General features: G+C 47.3%; 1 protein-coding gene across 1 annotated transcript in view; it reads right to left on the reverse strand.

The window, feature by feature from the left end:
- Positions 1-17,651, reverse strand: part of LOC144798008 (neural-cadherin-like) — a 566,884-nt gene that overhangs the window by 480,751 nt on the left and 68,482 nt on the right. The window lies entirely within an intron of this gene.

Below are 17,651 nucleotides of genomic sequence, written 5' to 3' on the forward strand. Positions count from 1 at the left end.
TGTTTTATTCGGTCAACTCAGTGAATAATTTCTCTTCAGAGTGATGGGGAGCTTCTGAGGTGTCAAAACTTGTTGAATGGAGGAAGGGTATGGATTTATTTATGACAGCTGAAAGAGTAACTTATAAAAGTAGGGGTTGCCCACGCAAATTTGAATTAATAATATAAACATATGGACTTGCTGAAGATGATGATGATGCTGCTGCAGTGCTTTCTGTATAATTATACTGTGCAAATTATGATAATTTATTGAAGTCAAAATGATCATGACCGTGTTAAAGTCTCCCTTCCCACTAGGGTTGTCTAATAATCTAATAACTTTAATACACTGCTGTCCTACCTCCATGTTTCTATGTTTTAATCGGAGTACCCGTCAGTACCACTCTTGTTACTCTTCATAAAAAATGTAATTAAAATATATATATATTTTTAACTCTTTCTCTTCAGGGTGTAAATACAGTATGTGGCCTTTGTTGAGTTCTATGCATAGCAGCTCAGTCAAATCCTTCTTTAAGGAGCTATTCATCTGCTGCCAGATCACACCTGTTACCTGGTAATTTTTGTGTCACATAATTCCATTCTGTTCTCTCCTAATTTGCTTTTTCTATGCATAATATAGAGAATTATAGAAGGGTAACAGTGAATAAAGGGAATGTTTTTCATGAAGGGGTTTCTCAGTAACAGCAACAGACAACAAAAGCGAAGTCCATGCTGATGGTAAGACTACATTTTGATCAGGCCAAGACTAAACTTTTTTTCATTTTTGCAGAATCATCAACATGTCTGTTTTAACGCAGGTGTCACCTGTCCTGATCTTTCCAAAAACCTTGAAATTGTCAAGTCACTCAAACAATGACATTGATAATACAACTGATACAACATCAGTCCGTGCCTTGTTATCTTTATTTCAAGGTCAGACAAGAACAGTAGCCAAAAAAGTGGAGTTTGAATTGTTGTATTTTTACCTTACGTGGTAATAAGAATGCATCTTAGACTAGCACCTCAGATAGGTATGATATAAAAGGCCCGATCATTGACCACTTGTCATGAGAGGTTTTTCACCCTCGGATTATAGCACAAGATACTTCCAGAGACGAAACTGATTGCCAGAGATGCTGCCGCATCTCACTTTCTCCTGAAAGCTGATTGCCAGCCCAAATCCAGGAGGGGAGGAGCTGATGTGACTTATGTTTACCTTTCACAGGGAGCACCGTCTCCCTGACTTTTAACAATGACAGCCCATTGCTGTAAAAAGGTATGCAGTGAGCTTATTCCCAACAAGAAAATCTAGATGATACTACTTCATGCTCTCCTAGTGTAGCGCATAAAGTAGGTTTCAGGATGTTAGGTTTTTAGATGACATTTTAACTATGGTGGAAATGTTTATTTTATTCTTTTTGTTTGCAACATTCACATGTTATGATATTATGGGTTGTTATTTTAAATGTGTTAAGCAACAGATTGAGACTGTTAAAAGAAAATACTTTTAGTTAAAAGTTAATTTTTTCCTAGTGCAGTTTGTGTGTGTGTGTGATATCAGAGAGAACAAAATAGATTTGCAACCTTGGTGTCCGTGGATCCTTGTTTAGGGACTGTGCGTAACTCAAAAGCATCAATGCCACTTCAACTGTGTATTGGGTGGGGTCATCGAGGGCAACGAAAACCTGTCTTTCACATTCAAGCATTGGTGCATTGAACTACGTTTGCCCGTGCCACCCATGGGTGTCAAAACAAACCGTTTAGAGCTGAGCCAAACAGTGTACACAACAGAGATGTTTATGATGTCCTGCAGAACCCCGACTTGGCACTTGTGACCGCCAGGTTGTGCTACAGCCTGAAACAGGAAAATTCTTTAAGCGGTATTTAATGAAATGGATTGAATTGTTACTCCTTAATATTGGTCATTAGTGGAAATTAGTTCTACAAGATCCTTCAAGCCTTCATTACAGTAGCTTGAAGAATTGGCCAGAAAACAGAGAAGGTCTGATTTGTCTTAGATTTTGGAAACAGTCTCAGTGAGGGCTAATCCAGTGCCAAAGAATAGGGTATCTTGAGGTGGGGAAAGGAAACCATTTTCCCAGGGTCTTATGGAGACCAAACTGGAAGATTTCAAGAAAAAGTTGATGTGCTGCTCAATATAACTATGAACAATATGCAGCAAGTGAGACTATAATGTAAAAACAAAATTCTAAGTGTGAAGAAACATCTGTGCATGGCAACTTGGCGAACAAAACGTGGGATGTCAAATCTTTGTTATGCACCCTTCCTGCACAACCGACTGCACATAGGACTTTTTGTGTGTTCATAAAAATTGACAAGTAGTGGGTGGTTTCCGCCTAAAGTATAATCTTTGTATTTACGTATCATGGTGCGTTGTAGCTGCCAAGTTGAACCAAGGATGTTGAGACTTCTGTGGACTCACTCTGTGACCAGACCCTGCTTCACAGAGCTTCATTTGGGGAAATCACTATCTGCAAAGTTTATTATATCCAACAGGCTCAACTTAATCTCAAGGCAATTCATACTGAGTAATTTTCTTGATAATTTTTCTCCTGCAATAGATTTTTGTGCCGCCTGTAGGATCGCTTCCTTCGTTGTGAAAGAGTGCAGCTTGATAGCTCGTCTCATGTGTGTCTCTGCTCTCCCATTTGTTGGTTTCCCACAGGATGCACCCTGTCGATCTTAATCGTCAGCTGGCGTGGGCTCAATATCTCAGCTAATAGGCCCTCCACAAAGGCTCCCAGGTCTGGTCCCTCTGCTCCTTCCTCCAGATCTCGGATGCTTATGTTCTCCCGTCTGGATCTGTTTTCTAGATCCTCCGTCTTTGTAAATCTTCCCCTCACCAGTCCTTTGCACTCTGCAGTCCCCTATTGTGGTACTGAAAACTCTTTCTGGGCGCTATTTTAGAGTCAGGCAAGGCCCTGGCCTGGCCTTTCCGTGACTATCCAGGCCTCTCTATGACCCCAGGACAGAGCGCTGCTTATGAGGGATCCCCAGGAATGCCCCAGCTGATTAATTTTGGTGTGCCCTGGTGCCTCGCTCACCTCTGGATCCCGTCGTCGGCGTCAGGGCGATTCCCTGCTGCGGCATTATTTACCGTAGTTGTTCTTCCCTCACATCACCAGGGGCCTCAGCAAGGGCGCAGGAAACTTGCGCAGCATCTCCGATTACAGCAATGGAGGTCAGGTAACTGCTCCCAATATCAGAGCTGCTAGTGTTGCCTCCGCAGGGCTAAGCCATTCTGGGATCCCACTGGAAAAATGGCTATGGCCCAATCTTGTCTCCGAAGAAATGTGATGCCTCAGGCCGCGCCACACAAAGCTTACAAAATGGTTCTAACGCCGCAGCGAAAGTGTGCACCAGGCTTCCTACTGCCTCACACCTCCATCACGATGTGGTACCGGCAGTTTCAGCTCCTCGGCTCAGAGAAAACACCGTCCGGCAGTTCCGTGGCTCCGGAGCTGAGGTGGATCACGTCCACTCAGCCATCTCGCCTGGCCACGCCCCCCCTGCAATCGATTCTAATGGGGCCCCTGAACAATAATTTATTCTAAGACTTTAAACCGACTTTAAAGCTGAATAGTCACTCCTACATTACTGTGTGGGTTTTATTGGAACTTTTTGTCTCTAGGTAGTTTGTACTAAATACAGTCTGGATATGTTTAAGATGCACCTTGTCTGGACATCAATTTTTTTTAAATCATGAAAGCTATCTGAAATGTGTTTACTATTTGGTGCATTCCCCATCACGAAAGATGGAGCCTAACTGTCAAAGATGCTGACTTTGGACAGGGGCAACAGGTTCAAGACCTGGCAGAGGCTCCACATCTTGTGCTTCTGGGCAAATCACTTAAATTCTCTGTACCCAAAAAAAATCTGACTGTGTGCAATGTAACATGTTGCTCTTGTAAAGTGCTTTAATGCCCTTGGGACACATTTGTGCTAAATAAAACTGCACACAATAAACAAATAAAAAAAAAATTAAGCAGAAGACTCAGCCAAGCTACCAAATAGTGAGCTACGGAAACATTAGGAAGACATTAGTTAATCTTTGCCCACAGAAACGTGTGTCTGGGTGCTTTGAAAGCTCAGCTACAGTGTGCTAGGCCTTTACACCTCTTACCTTTACATCTCTATCAAGCCAGTGATATGCTTGACGCTTGATATATTGTTACTGCTGGCACTGAGGTACAAATTCCTGATTTTGAAGAAAACCTTTCATACCTTTAAAAACGCTTGTCTTTTTTTTGGTCATTTTTTCGCTTCTTCAATTCGACTCTCCTTCCATATATTTTTGTTTTCCATGAATTTTATAATACCTAAAGTTTCAATTGGCCAATTAGGTCGCTAGGTGCTTTTTTTAAATGGTATTTCTAAACAAATTCTCAGCACACACTGGAATTACTGTGTCATTGGCAAATACCAAGGATGGTACCGGTCTACTTGTATGCTTGCGATATGTGCTCTGACGTTAGCCATCTTCTCTCCAAACAGCATCACTGCTTGGGATGATCTTAAACTATGTCGCACTTTTGGAGATGCTGGAGGGGAGGAACTAGGCATACAAGATGTAAATGTAAAAAATCCAGTATTTGTAAAGCGCGAACAGCTACCCGAAGGCATCCCGGCACTGGGAACCGTCGGGAAGATTAAGCAAGCTATTGCCCAGAGTCACATGGTGATGGGTTGACCTGCTGCCGGTGCCAGGGATCGAACCGCGAGCCCCAGATTCGAGTGTCAGTTGCCCTGGCCGCGGCGCCACACCTCTTATGGTCCTCCATATGTCGTCAATATCTACCCATCCAATCCTCTACCAGTAACCCTACACTATTGTTGCTTCACGTTCAACGTTTTTGCGTCATGATGAAACCCTACCTCTACTGTCAAGCTCAAGTCAACTTCAAATTATTAGCAATGCCTATAACTATGGCCCTATACACATTTTTAGATCCATGAAGCAAAGTAGCAACTGCTCTTACTGGCTCTCTTGTGGGGTCTTTGACACTAGCCAGGATCACAAAGTGCTGATCTTCGAAATGTGTTCATGAAGAAAGGCTGTGTCTCCTTCTGAAGCGATAATCTTCCCAACACTGAGCCGGTATACATATATTGCACCAGGGGGTATTCATTTTTTTGCCCTAAATGGTGTTGGGTGGGCTTTTTTTCTGTGCACTGTAAGATGAATGTCACAATATTTTATACTGCTAGTTAGCACTAGTGTATTGTGCACACAATTCTTCACGAGAGAGAGCTGGGTTATTTTGCAAAGTACATACAGCTTTTTGCAGGTGCAGTTTGTAGGTCATCATCATACAATTCAATATTTGGATGCCGAGGTGTTCATTTTAGAAGTGGTGTTCTAAAACCTCTAAAATGAACACCCAAAACGTTTTTGTGAAGTTCTCTGGTTAGTTTTGTCCTTAATTCTCAAAGAGAGTTGCAGTTCAGCATGCAAATGATGAACTGAATGCTGAATTAGTTTATTAATATTTGTTTAATATAAAAGCACATATCAATATATAAAACGTTATCAAAATAAATAAATATGTTTTTTTGTGGATTTGACAATCTGCATGTAGATTGTTCTGGAGACTCCACCCCAGAATTTAGTAGGCACATTGTAGACTGCGGGGGATGGCACCGACTAGCGACCAGGGACCTTGTCAAGAATGTCTGGTGTCAGCCAAAGGCTACTCCACATTTCTTGAGCTGGTGATACCTGTCTCTAGAGTGCTGCACATTTTAAAGGGAGCCTGTGCTTTGTCAGCCCAGGCTAGCTGCCAGTGCCTCCAAAGAGGGGTAAATAACCAGTTCCAACCAGCCTGTAGTTGGATTTTATCCTGACGTATATAGGAGACTGTCCAGCTGAGAGAGGCGTTTGCCAGAAAGAGGAACCTGCTGGATGCTGCTTCTTTCAAGGTCGCAACTATGCCTAGGAGTAAGGAGAAACCCTGCTGCTGCAACCTACTTTAAAAGAAAATGAAGATGTACTGCCTACTGTGGGGAGACGAGTCGCCTCCTGACCTGAAAGACAATAGCAAGGTCCAGCAGAAGGAAGCATGCGTGGAGGCCACAGCGAGGGAGAGAGCCATCCATGACATCAGTAGCTTGCAGCCCAGAGAGCCAAGGCTCTCCTGAGAAGTGTATATATGATTGGGTGCTGACCAGTACATTCTTCGACTTTAGGAAAGCCTACAACCGCTCGTCTTCATCCCCAAACAGACATGGGATTTCTCTTCTGCACCACAGGACGTGGAGTGATGCGCCATTGGTTGTAGTTTGCCTCCCTAATTCTTGAAGCATTGATTGTGCTTTGGGCCCCAGCTCTTCATCACAGTTCCCCATTCCAAACTGATGAGGCTTTGTGGTACAGGAAACTGAAGTTTGGAACCCAAAGGAATCTACATTAGATACTACCAATGCCAGGACCAGTACTCACACTGCCTGAATACTGCACTGAGGCCAGTTTACAACAAGTCTCCCCTGAACTGTGTCTCAAATATAGATACCAACTACCACATCACTGTATAGACCAGTAACATGTAACTTGTCCCAATGGCACCTTAAGTTTCACTCTGGACTTAGGAAGCATTCCTGTTCTTGTTTGGATTTTTGGTGGAATTTTTCAGCAGTAACAATTTTGCTGGAAAGTCAAACAATGGTTTCAGACCCACTCATTTGTCCATTGCACAAGGGCTACAAAGAATTAGCGCAGATGTGTCATGCGCAGTATCCATCCGGTCTCTCAACCCCGGCATGAGAGTGAACAATGTTAATGTAGAAAACCCTAACTGTTTCCCTTAAACTACGGTTGGCCATTGGACTGCATGTTAATTTAATATACTGCGTTTCTGCACATGCACTATAGTATTGGTTGGGGTTGTAGCATGGCCTCGAAAGATGCAAGAACTTTATTTTTTGTGTTTTTATTTATTTTAACTGTTGACCTCTAATATGTGTACATAAGGAACTATTCTTAAAAGCTTTATTTCTGACTGGACATTGAGAGAAATTACTTGAGTCCTTTCGTGTCTGAACAAGACAAATTGAAAAGGAGTGTATTTTTTATGCATCTATTTTCAGCCGTAATTCAAGCTATCAAAAAGTTCAGAAAAATATTTAATATGATCCAATTCAGTATAAGTCAATTCTCAGGAGTCTCACCATTGTGTTTCAGAATTCCAACTTTTATCCTTTTTTCCAAACAACACTTTTCAATCAGCCCAGCCAACGCGTTTCGTCCGATTGGATTTCATCAGGGCTGTGCGTTTTTCTTTTCCGAGTAGCTCCAGTCAGGTGCAAACCTTTTGATTAACTATTTTGTGGAGGGTTTTTGTATGTTTTCAATGACATCCTCTCCAACAGATCCGAATCAATTTTTTTATTTGCTTCTCCAGGCCTGTCATTGTTAGGAAACACATGCTTCCATGCTGCCACCCAGCTTCACGTGGTCTGTTTCAGGCTGTGGCTATATTTTATTTTGCTAAATGCTAGTGTGAGCCTAAGGAATGAACTGGACTTTTCCTTTCTGTCGAGGGTGCTGGCAGATGGGAACTGCAAAGATCAGACTTTTCCTTTCTGTCGAAGGTGCCGGTGGACGGGAACTCCAAAGATCATTTGTGTGGTTGAGTACTAACAGAAACGCAAACTGTGCCTATAGGACGAAACGCGTTGGCTGATTAAAAATGTTTTGTTTATAAAAAATTAATAATGAATAGTTGAATTCTGAAACACAATGGCGATACTCCTGAGAATTGAATTATACCGAATTGGATCATATTGGATATTTTTCTGAACTTTTTGATGGTTTGAATTACAGCTGAAAATAGATTTTTTTTTTTTTTTTTTTTTAAAGTGCAAAACATTTATTTTAGCATTGCCAGGAGTACACAGCGTCTCACCAACAACCCGGAGGCCGGCCGATATCAATGCACACAGACATATATAACATAGCAGATGTGCATGAGTGTGATAACAATCACGGCATCAGTACAATCAGAGCGGCAAATGCAGCGTCAGTACAGCGAGCTCTAAGAGTCTTGCAAGTTTTCAAATTTTACCTTAAACGAAATATGAACAGTAACATGTGCAATAACCATGCGAACCCAAGTAGGAGGGGGGGGAGGGAGGGGGGGGGAGGCACATCGGGCATACCCAATCTTGAGGGGTGTGTGGTCAGGAGAGCCACAGAACCACAAGCCAATTGCGAGGCGGGTCATATTATCAGAGGTAGGAGGCCGTTCGAGACTTGCGGGAGGATGCCCCGGAGGCCGGGGCCTCACATAAAGAAAACATCAGAATAGGGAGACCGGGGGGACACAAAGAGGGAGGATGCGGGGAGGGGGGGGGGCAAGGAGCAGCTCACACAGCATGTCAGATACATCAGGCCAGGAGCGCCAAAGTGAGAGCAAGAAACAACACCACTCAATATTTCAATATCACAACTTCAAACGTTATCTCCCTCTAGCGGGTCAGTAACCAAATAACATTGCAACGGGGCCCAGATGTCAGTAGGTCTAGAAGTGGGCGGCAGCAGTTCGGAATAAGTATGTAATTGCTCCTGGCAGTACACCATGTCACTCATCCAGTCCTTAAATTTGGGCGCCCTTCCCCTCCCCCATCTACAGGCCACCTTGCGTTTAGCCAGAAGCATAGCCAGCGCCACATATTTACGGTGAGCCGCCTGGAGAGGTGCAACATACCCCAGAAGCGCTACCAACGGGGATGGATCAATCCGCATGTGTAACATTTTGGATAGTGCCGTAAAAACCTGAGTCCAGTACAAGTTCACCGCGGCACACCCCCAGGCAAGGTGAAGGAAATCCGCCCCCGGGGCCCCACACCTGTCACATGTATCAGTAGGCCTAAGCTGGAACCTGTGGAGGCGCGCTGGAGTGTGATATAGCCTGTGCAGGAATTTATAATGAATTATCCTATAACGGCTATTGGAGGATATGCGCTCGGTTTGTAGCAGGCAAAAATCCCATTGAGTGTCTGTGAGGGTGAAGGCCAGATCCTGTTCCCTGAAATGCGGCATATACTTCTGCTGGCGTATCCAGAAATACGCATAATGGGCCTGAGCAGCTCGGTAATAAAGCTCAAAGTCTGAGATTCCGAAACCCCCCTGGGAGAATGGTCGGATTAGAATATCCCACTTGAGTCTGGGTGACTTACCACCCCATACTAGGCGGAGCAATTCCGAACGCAGTAACCGAAAGAAATGGGAACCGGGGTGAAATGGAATGTTCAGAAAAAGGTATAGTAACTGAGGGAGTATGACCATTTTGATCAATGAGGCACGCCCCGCCATGGAGAGGGGGAGCGTGATCCATCTAGATATATTGTCTCGCATCTTGTCCATTACAGTGCCATAATTGGCACGAATCAGCTCCTCTCTGTTCTTTTCTACATGTATGCCCAGGTATTTGAAATCTCCTGAGCACCATGCAAGTGGGAACTCCAGCGAAAACGGGCATGTCGAAGCAGTAAGAGGGAAGATACATGACTTCCTCCAGTTAATCTGAATCCCCGAAAGGACACCAAATCGTATGAACTCCCTTAGAATGGGATGTAGGTTATCGCTAGGGTGGCGAACATAAAGGGTGATGTCGTCCGCATACATTGAGACGAGTAACTGTCTCTGATAACAACGCAGTGCACTATCCCGGTGCTTCTGCCTCAATTTGGCAGCCAGTGGCTCAGTGGCTATGGCGAAGAGGAGGGGGGACAGGGGACAGCCCTGCCTCGTCCCTCTGGAAATCGGGAAGGCCGACGACAATTTCCCATTTATAAGGACTCTGGCCTCCGGCTGGGTATATAGTAACCTAATCCAGGATATAAACACACTCGGGAACCCCATTCGCTCAAGAACCCCGAACACATAATCCCATTCGAGCGAATCGAACGCCTTTGTGGCGTCCAAAAAAATAGCCGCCATAGGGAGGTCCTCATGAACGGAATCATACACAGAAAAAAAAGTACGGAGATTGTGGGACGTCGCCCTGCCAGGCACAAACCCGGCCTGATCAGGAAGTATCAAGGTCGGTAGGAGGAGGCTGATGCGTGTTGCGACCAGCTTCGCAAGAATTTTAACGTCACAATTTAGCAGGGACAACGGTCGGTAGGAATCGCAACTAGAGGCGGGTTTGCCAGGCTTAAGCAGCGACGTAATAAGAGCAATTCTCATGGAGGCCGGTAGGTGTCCCACCTCCAATGCATCCTCATAAACCTCCCGCAGCACTGGCGCCATGAAGTCAATGAATGTCTTGTAGAACTCAATGGGTATACCATCTAACCCAGTGGCCTTACCCGACTTCATGCCCATGATAGCCTCCCTGACCTCATCCAGCTCAAAGGGGGCGCTCAAGAATTGTCGCTGCGCATCGCTCAACCACCCTAAAGAGACATCAGTCAGATAGTCGTCGAGTGTGAGTCCACCCGTACCGTTAGAGGTGTATAGCGTACTGTAATGCTGTACAAATTCATTCAGGATGTGGGTAGTGTCCCTGAGTACCAACCCCTCAGCCGTTTCAAGTTCTAGTATGACCGTCGGCGATCGCATCAGTTTGACCGTCGCCGCCAGGGCCTTCCCAGGCCTCTCGCCCTCACCATATCGCCTGGCCACCCAGTACTTGTTCCTAAATCTAACCTCTCGAGCAGCCTCCTCGGAGAACTCCGACAACTTCACACGAATGGTAGCAAGGGTAGCATTGTCAGGATTAGACCTAAGGCGGGCCTCGGCACTGCGCAGGTCATCTTCGATAGAGCGCAATTTAGCCAGTATACTCTTGAGTACCCCCGAGCCTTTTGAAATACACAAGCCCCGGAGCGTGGCTTTGAAGGCATCCCAAATGGTTTCAACGTCCTGGACAGAGTCTTTATTACGCTTAAAGAAATCAAGACATTCATCTCGGAGCTCTTCCTGGAATACCGAGTCCAGCAGCATAGAGGGTTGCATACGCCACGCTGTTACTGGGGGGCCCAGCTCAGAGCCGGCCAATGTAATAAGCACAGGGGAGTGGTCGGAATACGTCCTAGGGAGGTGTGACGCGTGTGTAAGCGCCGTGTATAGTTGTGAGGTTAAGAGGAAGTAGTCGAGCCGTGCCCATGACTTAGCCTGCGCCGTAAAGTGTGTACCCTCCTGTTTTGTCCCGCAGTGTGAGCGCCAGGCATCAATGAGATTGTTTTCGGCAATGGTCGCACTAAGGACTTCTCGCCCATTAGTATAGTGGTGTGGGGCAGGGTGTGACCTGTCCAGAGGGGGGAAAAGGGTCACATTAAAATCCCCCCCCCAAATGAGGTGGTGTGGCCCCGTCTCAACTATCGCAGCCCATAAGGATGTAAAGAAGTGTGGGTCATCCGAGTTGGGTCCATAGCAACATGCTAGCGTCACTGACATATGCCCCAGCCTGCCCCATAACAAACAGTACCTCCCCTGTGGATCAGCCCTAGAGCCCACCAGCTGAAATGGTGTGGATCTTTTAACTAGGATGGCTGTACCTCTTGCATACGAGGAGTAGTTGGCGAATACCGAGTGAGAGGCCCATCTATTCCCAAATGCGCATGCTCTGTGGGGTGCAAAATGCGTTTCCTGAAGGAAAGCAATGTGGATGCTATGGCGATCAAGGTACCTCAATATGTGTCTCCTCTTCCTATGGTCCCCCAGCCCTCGCACATTCCAAGTTACAACATTCAGGCGTGTATCAGCCATGTAGGAGGTGAGATGAATAACAGCAAGAATAGAGTGTGGAAACAGCTACCCAATCTACAGTAAACGACATGTTATTGGCCAAGTGGCTCAGGTCAATGACACCCCCCGTGATAGCAGAATGGAACAGCAACGAAGCGCCTCCACCTCCCGTGCCCCCCCCAGCCACATAGAACGCACAAACCACCCATCCCACCCCCACAACCCCCAGTGTTGTCCAAGAAGCTTCCCAAAGGACAGCAAACAGAGTTCAGACCATATCACGCACATGTCAAAACTGGAAACCCAACAACCTTCCCAAACGTGCACCCACCCCACCCCCCGCCCAACAGCCTCAACAGCCAGCCGCAGCTGGAAAAAGGACAAACATTCCTCAATACAAACCCACACAGTTCTAATGTCACCAGCTCCTCTAACAGAAGCCTCATCTCGCCTAGTGCAAGCTCGAGTCTTCCAATAAGTACCCCACCACCCCCCACCCACTGAAGCCACCCCAACCAGCCAGTACCTTAGTCCCGCCCCCCACCCACAGACAAAAAAAATACTAAAAACCATCCAAAAAACATGAATCCAAGGAAAAGGCATTGGGGAACACCCAGTGGAGGTCATCAGAGGTGCACGAACCACCACCCCCTGCTATCCCACTCTGTACAAGTCCACCCTTGGAGTCTCCATCCGGAGCAGAGAGGGAATAAGGGGGTGGGGGCCTGGCATACATTACCACCTGCAGTCCAACACCTGTCCGTGGCACCCCAGAGGCGGCCGCAGCCACCACCAAGTAGAATGAGTTCCTCTCCTCAACGAGGGAGGTGAAGGCAAATCATTGAAATGCAAGAAGCGTAGTCTGAGCATGCCAGCAGCGGCCTACTCAACATCAGATGCATTCAAGTCCGCAGCGTCCGCAGCTCTCCTGGGCCGTTTGGGCAATGTTTTAAGGTAGTCCTCAACCTGCTGCGGGTTAAGAAAGAAGTGTTGCGTTCCCTGATGTGTAACACGTAGTTTGGCTGGGTACAGGAGAGCATAGTCAATGTTTAAGTCTCGTAACTTCCTTTTGACCGCAAGAAATTTCCGTCGCTGTTCCTGGACCACCGGGGTAAAATCCGGGTAAATGGAGAAGGGCACGCCGTCGTATGTTAGGTTCTGGTTCGCTCTGGCAGCCCTGAGTGCTGCGTCTCGATCCCGGTAGTTGAGCAGGCGCGCTATGATGGGTCGCGGCGGGGCTCCGGGTTTGGGCTGAGGACCAAGGGAACGATGTGCACGTTCCACAATAAATTGGCTCGAGAGCGCGTCTGCCCCCACCGTCGCCGTCAGCAGTTTCTCAATGTAATGCTCCATCCTCCCAGTGTTGGTCGATTCGGGAATTCCTGTGACGCGAACGTTGTTCCGCCGGCTCCTCGCCTCCAACTCCTCGTTCTTGGCGGCAATCACTCTCAGCACATTGTCCATCCTGGCCAGGCGAGCGTCATGCGCTGCAGTCAAGTCATCAGACACCGAGATCCTGCGTTCCGCCTCGGTTATGCGCTCTTCATGTACGTCCATTTTCTGGACTATTCCATCCATCCTAGATGTCAGCCGGTCTACTTTGTCAACCACCGTCGCGAAGCCCTGGCGCATCTCTTGCAGCATGGTGGCCATATCTGGGGTCGGCGGGGCCGATGTCGAGGCCCCCGCAATCGGGCTCCTGGGTGGCGCCGCGTCCCCAGTGTGTCGCGACGTCTTTTTCTGCGCCGAATTGTCAAATTGCAGCTTGGGTTGGCGACTGTCAGGCTTGCCCATTCTGTCCGCACGGAATGGGAGCCCACTGCGCCTTGCGTTGTTTGCACCGCCGCCAAAGGGGAAGTGGAAAGAGGGACAGTGCACTCTTACTATGTGGCCCTGTAATGTGTGGTCGGCAGCCAAGGCGCTAGTCAATGCGGGCGGCACAGCAATCCCCAGCGAGGCTGTCAGCAGCAAATAGGAGTGCAGGTCAGGAGGAGAAAGCACAGCGCAGGCCACTCAGCCAGGGGCGTAGCGCTTAGAGGAGAGGAGTCAGGTCCCACAACCGGGTCGGCTGCTCACCAGGATCCCAGCACAGGCAGTGTCCGAGGCTTGAAAGTGGTCGGGCTAGCAGTCCCGTGGCAGCGCCGACCCCCACCAACGTGTGCAGCCGGTTCACAATGGCGCCAAAACAGAGCGCTCAGAAATGCAATCTTAGAAGGCTTAGGAGCACGAGTCTCGTGGGAGGCTCACACCGTCTCTCCCCACGTGGAATAAGTAGTGTGCCTCACTAAAATTATACAGCAGCCGTCCTTCGGGAGACCCAGCGCCTCCGCCGGCCGCGCCTCCTACGCAGTGTCAGAGGCCTACCTGCCTCGCGCACGTCCAGGCGCCGGCCGCAAGCCCCGTCTCAGCAAAGCTCGCGCCGGCCGGGGGGCTCCGCAGCTCGTATCTCCGGGGCACAATGGAGCAGCTGCACAGAACTTGCACCGATTGTGGAGAGTGGCTCGCCGCCCCTCCGTGGGGATTTTCGGGCAGGTGCGCGCAAGAAAAACAGGATAAATGAAGGATCGTTATGCCAGGCAGCTGGAGCCTCACGTAAGTGCGGCCATTCAGCAAGTGCGCCCTCTAGCGCCTCCCACAGCTGAAAATAGATGTATAAAAAATACGCTCCTTTTCAATTTGTTTTGTGGTGGTTCAATATTTGGGATCTCAAAGCAGTGGGGTCATGAAAAATAGAGCGTAGCAATTCACGATATTTCTAATAATTAGCACAGGTGCGACACAAGGGCCCACACTAATTTTGTTTGTTTCTGGCCTTATAGTATCTTAGTTAGAAACCATCAACCATCTTCTGGAGTAAGACTTCACTGTTCGACTTGCCACCCTTGGAAAGTAAAGTGTCATTGTAAGTGCGCCCATATGGCACAAGTGCTTAACAGTAGTCCCCAACATAAGCACTACATAGGCAGTTGCCAGTTGCTTCCGTAGGAGTTGAAGAAAAGCACTCACATTTGGTGCAAGAAGGTCGGCTTTAAATGAACGGGCATTTCTTACTGTCATGGCACACTATCAATAGCAATGCGCATTGCAAAAGCGTTCAAGTGTGCACAACATTGGGCATGAAAAAGGAACACACTTGCAAATGATCCTTCCCCTGTCTCCAGTGATCCTGATGCATTGCGCATCTCAAACTGCTCCCTAAATAAATTCTGCTTTTGAAGAGCTAAAGCTACAGCTGGATCCACTAATGAAGCAGATGAAGAAGAAAAACGCCACATTACTATGTGCACCCTCACTTGTTCCAGATCCAGCTGCCTGTCCCTCCCAGCTACCTCCTCTGATGACCCTAGCTCCGCTGTCACATTCTGTGAAACAATTAGCTCAATGCTCAGATCTTCAATTACAACAATGCCGCTTCATGACATCCTGGTAACACCGCTAGACTAACATGAACTAACACAGCCTCACGTTTATCACAATCATGTCTAAAAACCGTTCATGTGTCTTTTTTAGCGTAGCCAGCAAGACTGTTGAGCACAGGCATGCAAGTCAACGAAAAAAAACCCAAAGAAACGCGACAGAATACATGTCAGACCGTAAGAGTGGGCCTAACTGGAGGAAAGCCTGGATGATTCTGACCTATATGCTCTGCTGGAGTGGAAAGTCCTTAGCGGGTTTGGTAAAAAGGACCAAAAGTGACAGGCATGGAAAGCCAGTGGAGTATGACACTGTGCGAGCGGCACGCTTCTAGGGACACGTCTCGTTAGTAAAACTGATACATCTTTAGGGATTCGATGAGCGACTTCCTGATAAGACTAAATAACAGGCAGCTAAATAGAGGAAATGCATGCTCAAATTGAGTTCAACCATCCAGCAGCAATGTCTAGCCCGAAGGCACAACCTTCGCAACATGGAATCCAGAGGACAATGATCAACATCGAAGATTATTAGAGAGAGGGAGGCGAGCGAGTTTGAACCTTTGCAGTGAGGTCTCTGGAAGGTTAGAAAAAAAGAAAGAAATTGCATCCGCAGCAAGATTGTATTGAGATTGCAAATGACAATGTCAGACTCGGCTCTAAAGGTGTTTCTGTCACCTTGTCAGTCCCCTGGAACAATGCCATTAATGGTCGTCATTGTTCTTGTTCCCTACTTGGCTTCAAGACTGGCAATTTACCAAATAAATGAAAACTAAAGAGAAAAGAACTGGAAAAAAGTTTTATACTCAAAAGTAATTGGTCCTTTTCGCTGACAGAGACAGATAATGGTGGGGGGGAAACAAATTTTAGATATCTAACATTAATAGCTAATCTCTACAGACATATTCAAGGGTCTCCCATGACCCAGTGGTGCCCCTGTGGTGCGGGTGGCCCCAGAGCTCCAGGGGGTTCACTCCCATACTGCGCACGGGCAGGGCGCCCCTGGAATAAGAGCTCCTGACTGGGTCTGGGGGGTGTGAGGCCCCCTCCATGCACTTTGCAGGGGGTGGCTCAAATTTGTTACGCCACTGCCATTACCCTTTTAAAATAAACTTTTTCAAAAGTAGAAGCAGGTAAATAAAACTGGGCAACTGTTAACACCAGCGACTCTACTAAGGAGTCCTTCGCCAGTATCTGTAAACAAAGGACATTTCTAAAAAAAAAAAAACAGTGTGCTGTGTTGGAAGATATATAATAAGTTAAAACTTTGTCTTAATGAAAGAGAGTGTCCTTAAGCCTCATTGTAAAAAACAATAATTATGTTTTGATTTTCTTGTTTCACCAAATGCCCAATAATCGTGGCTTCACTTTAATGAAGATTGGACTATGCACAAATTTACAGAATATCCCTCATTTATTCACAAGATCCCCACAGCCGAAGGAGAGTGCAAATTAATCTTGACTAGGGTTAGTGAAAATTTGCTGCACTGTTTCATAATGCTTATAGAGGACTCGAAAGTGACACTGCTCTTGCTACTAAGCCCTAATTTTACATGGTGTTTTACCAAGATGGCCGCGATCGCACAGTTTTTGTAAACCATCTCTGTAAAGAAAATTGAGGCTGCGACATGTTAACAAACTGGCAGGCTTATTTACTAAGTTTGCTTTTACCTACCACGTCTGTCTCTGAGGATACCAGAGGGACTCTGCTGCAGTGTTTGCCTTTGTGGAAGCCAGAGGGGTTTTGCTGGAACTTTTTAAACTGCTCACTGCTCCTGCTTCCCGGGTGCCGTTCACGGGGCTTGGCTGTGGATTCTCTACACACGAGGGACTGCGAGGACCAGCAGGCTATTCCAGCCACACCTGCAGCCTCTTCCCTCGGTGGTTCCGCCCCCGCCTGCCTCCTTATTACTTTTCGCGGACCCCACTCCGCGGGTGCCGCTCATTGACTAAGTTTGCTTTTACCTACCACGTCGGTCTCTGAGGATACCAGAGGGACTCTGCTGCCGTGTTTGCCTTTGTGGAAGCCAGAAGGGTTTTGCTGGAACTTTTGAAACTGCTCACTGCTCCTGCTTCCCGGGTGCCGTTCACGGGGCTTGGCTGTGGATTCTTTACACACCGAGGGACTGCGAGGACCAGCAGGCTATTCCAGCCACACCTGCAGCCTCTTCCTTCGGTGGTTACGCCCCCGCCTGCCTCCTTATTACTTTTCGCGGCCCCCGCTCCGCTTGAGCCGCTCATTGACTAAGTTTGCTTTTACCTACCACGTCGGTCTCTGAGGATACCAGAGGGACTCTGCTGCCGTGTTTGCCTTTGTGGAAGCCACAGGGGTTTTGCTTGAACTTTTGAAACTGCTCACTGCTCCTGCTTCCCGGGTGCCGTTCACGAGGCTTGGCTGTGGATTCTTTACACACCGAGGGACTGCGAGGACCAGCAGGCTATTCCAGCCACACCTGCAGCCTCTTCCCTCGGTGGACACGCCCCCTGGTTGGAACATTTAAAGTTATATTACTTCTCCCGCGACGCGGGACTAGCCGGGCTAAGCCCGGG

This window comes from Lissotriton helveticus, chromosome 12 (assembly GCF_964261635.1).
Source record: "Lissotriton helveticus chromosome 12, aLisHel1.1, whole genome shotgun sequence".
Classification (NCBI taxonomy): domain Eukaryota; kingdom Metazoa; phylum Chordata; class Amphibia; order Caudata; family Salamandridae; genus Lissotriton; species Lissotriton helveticus.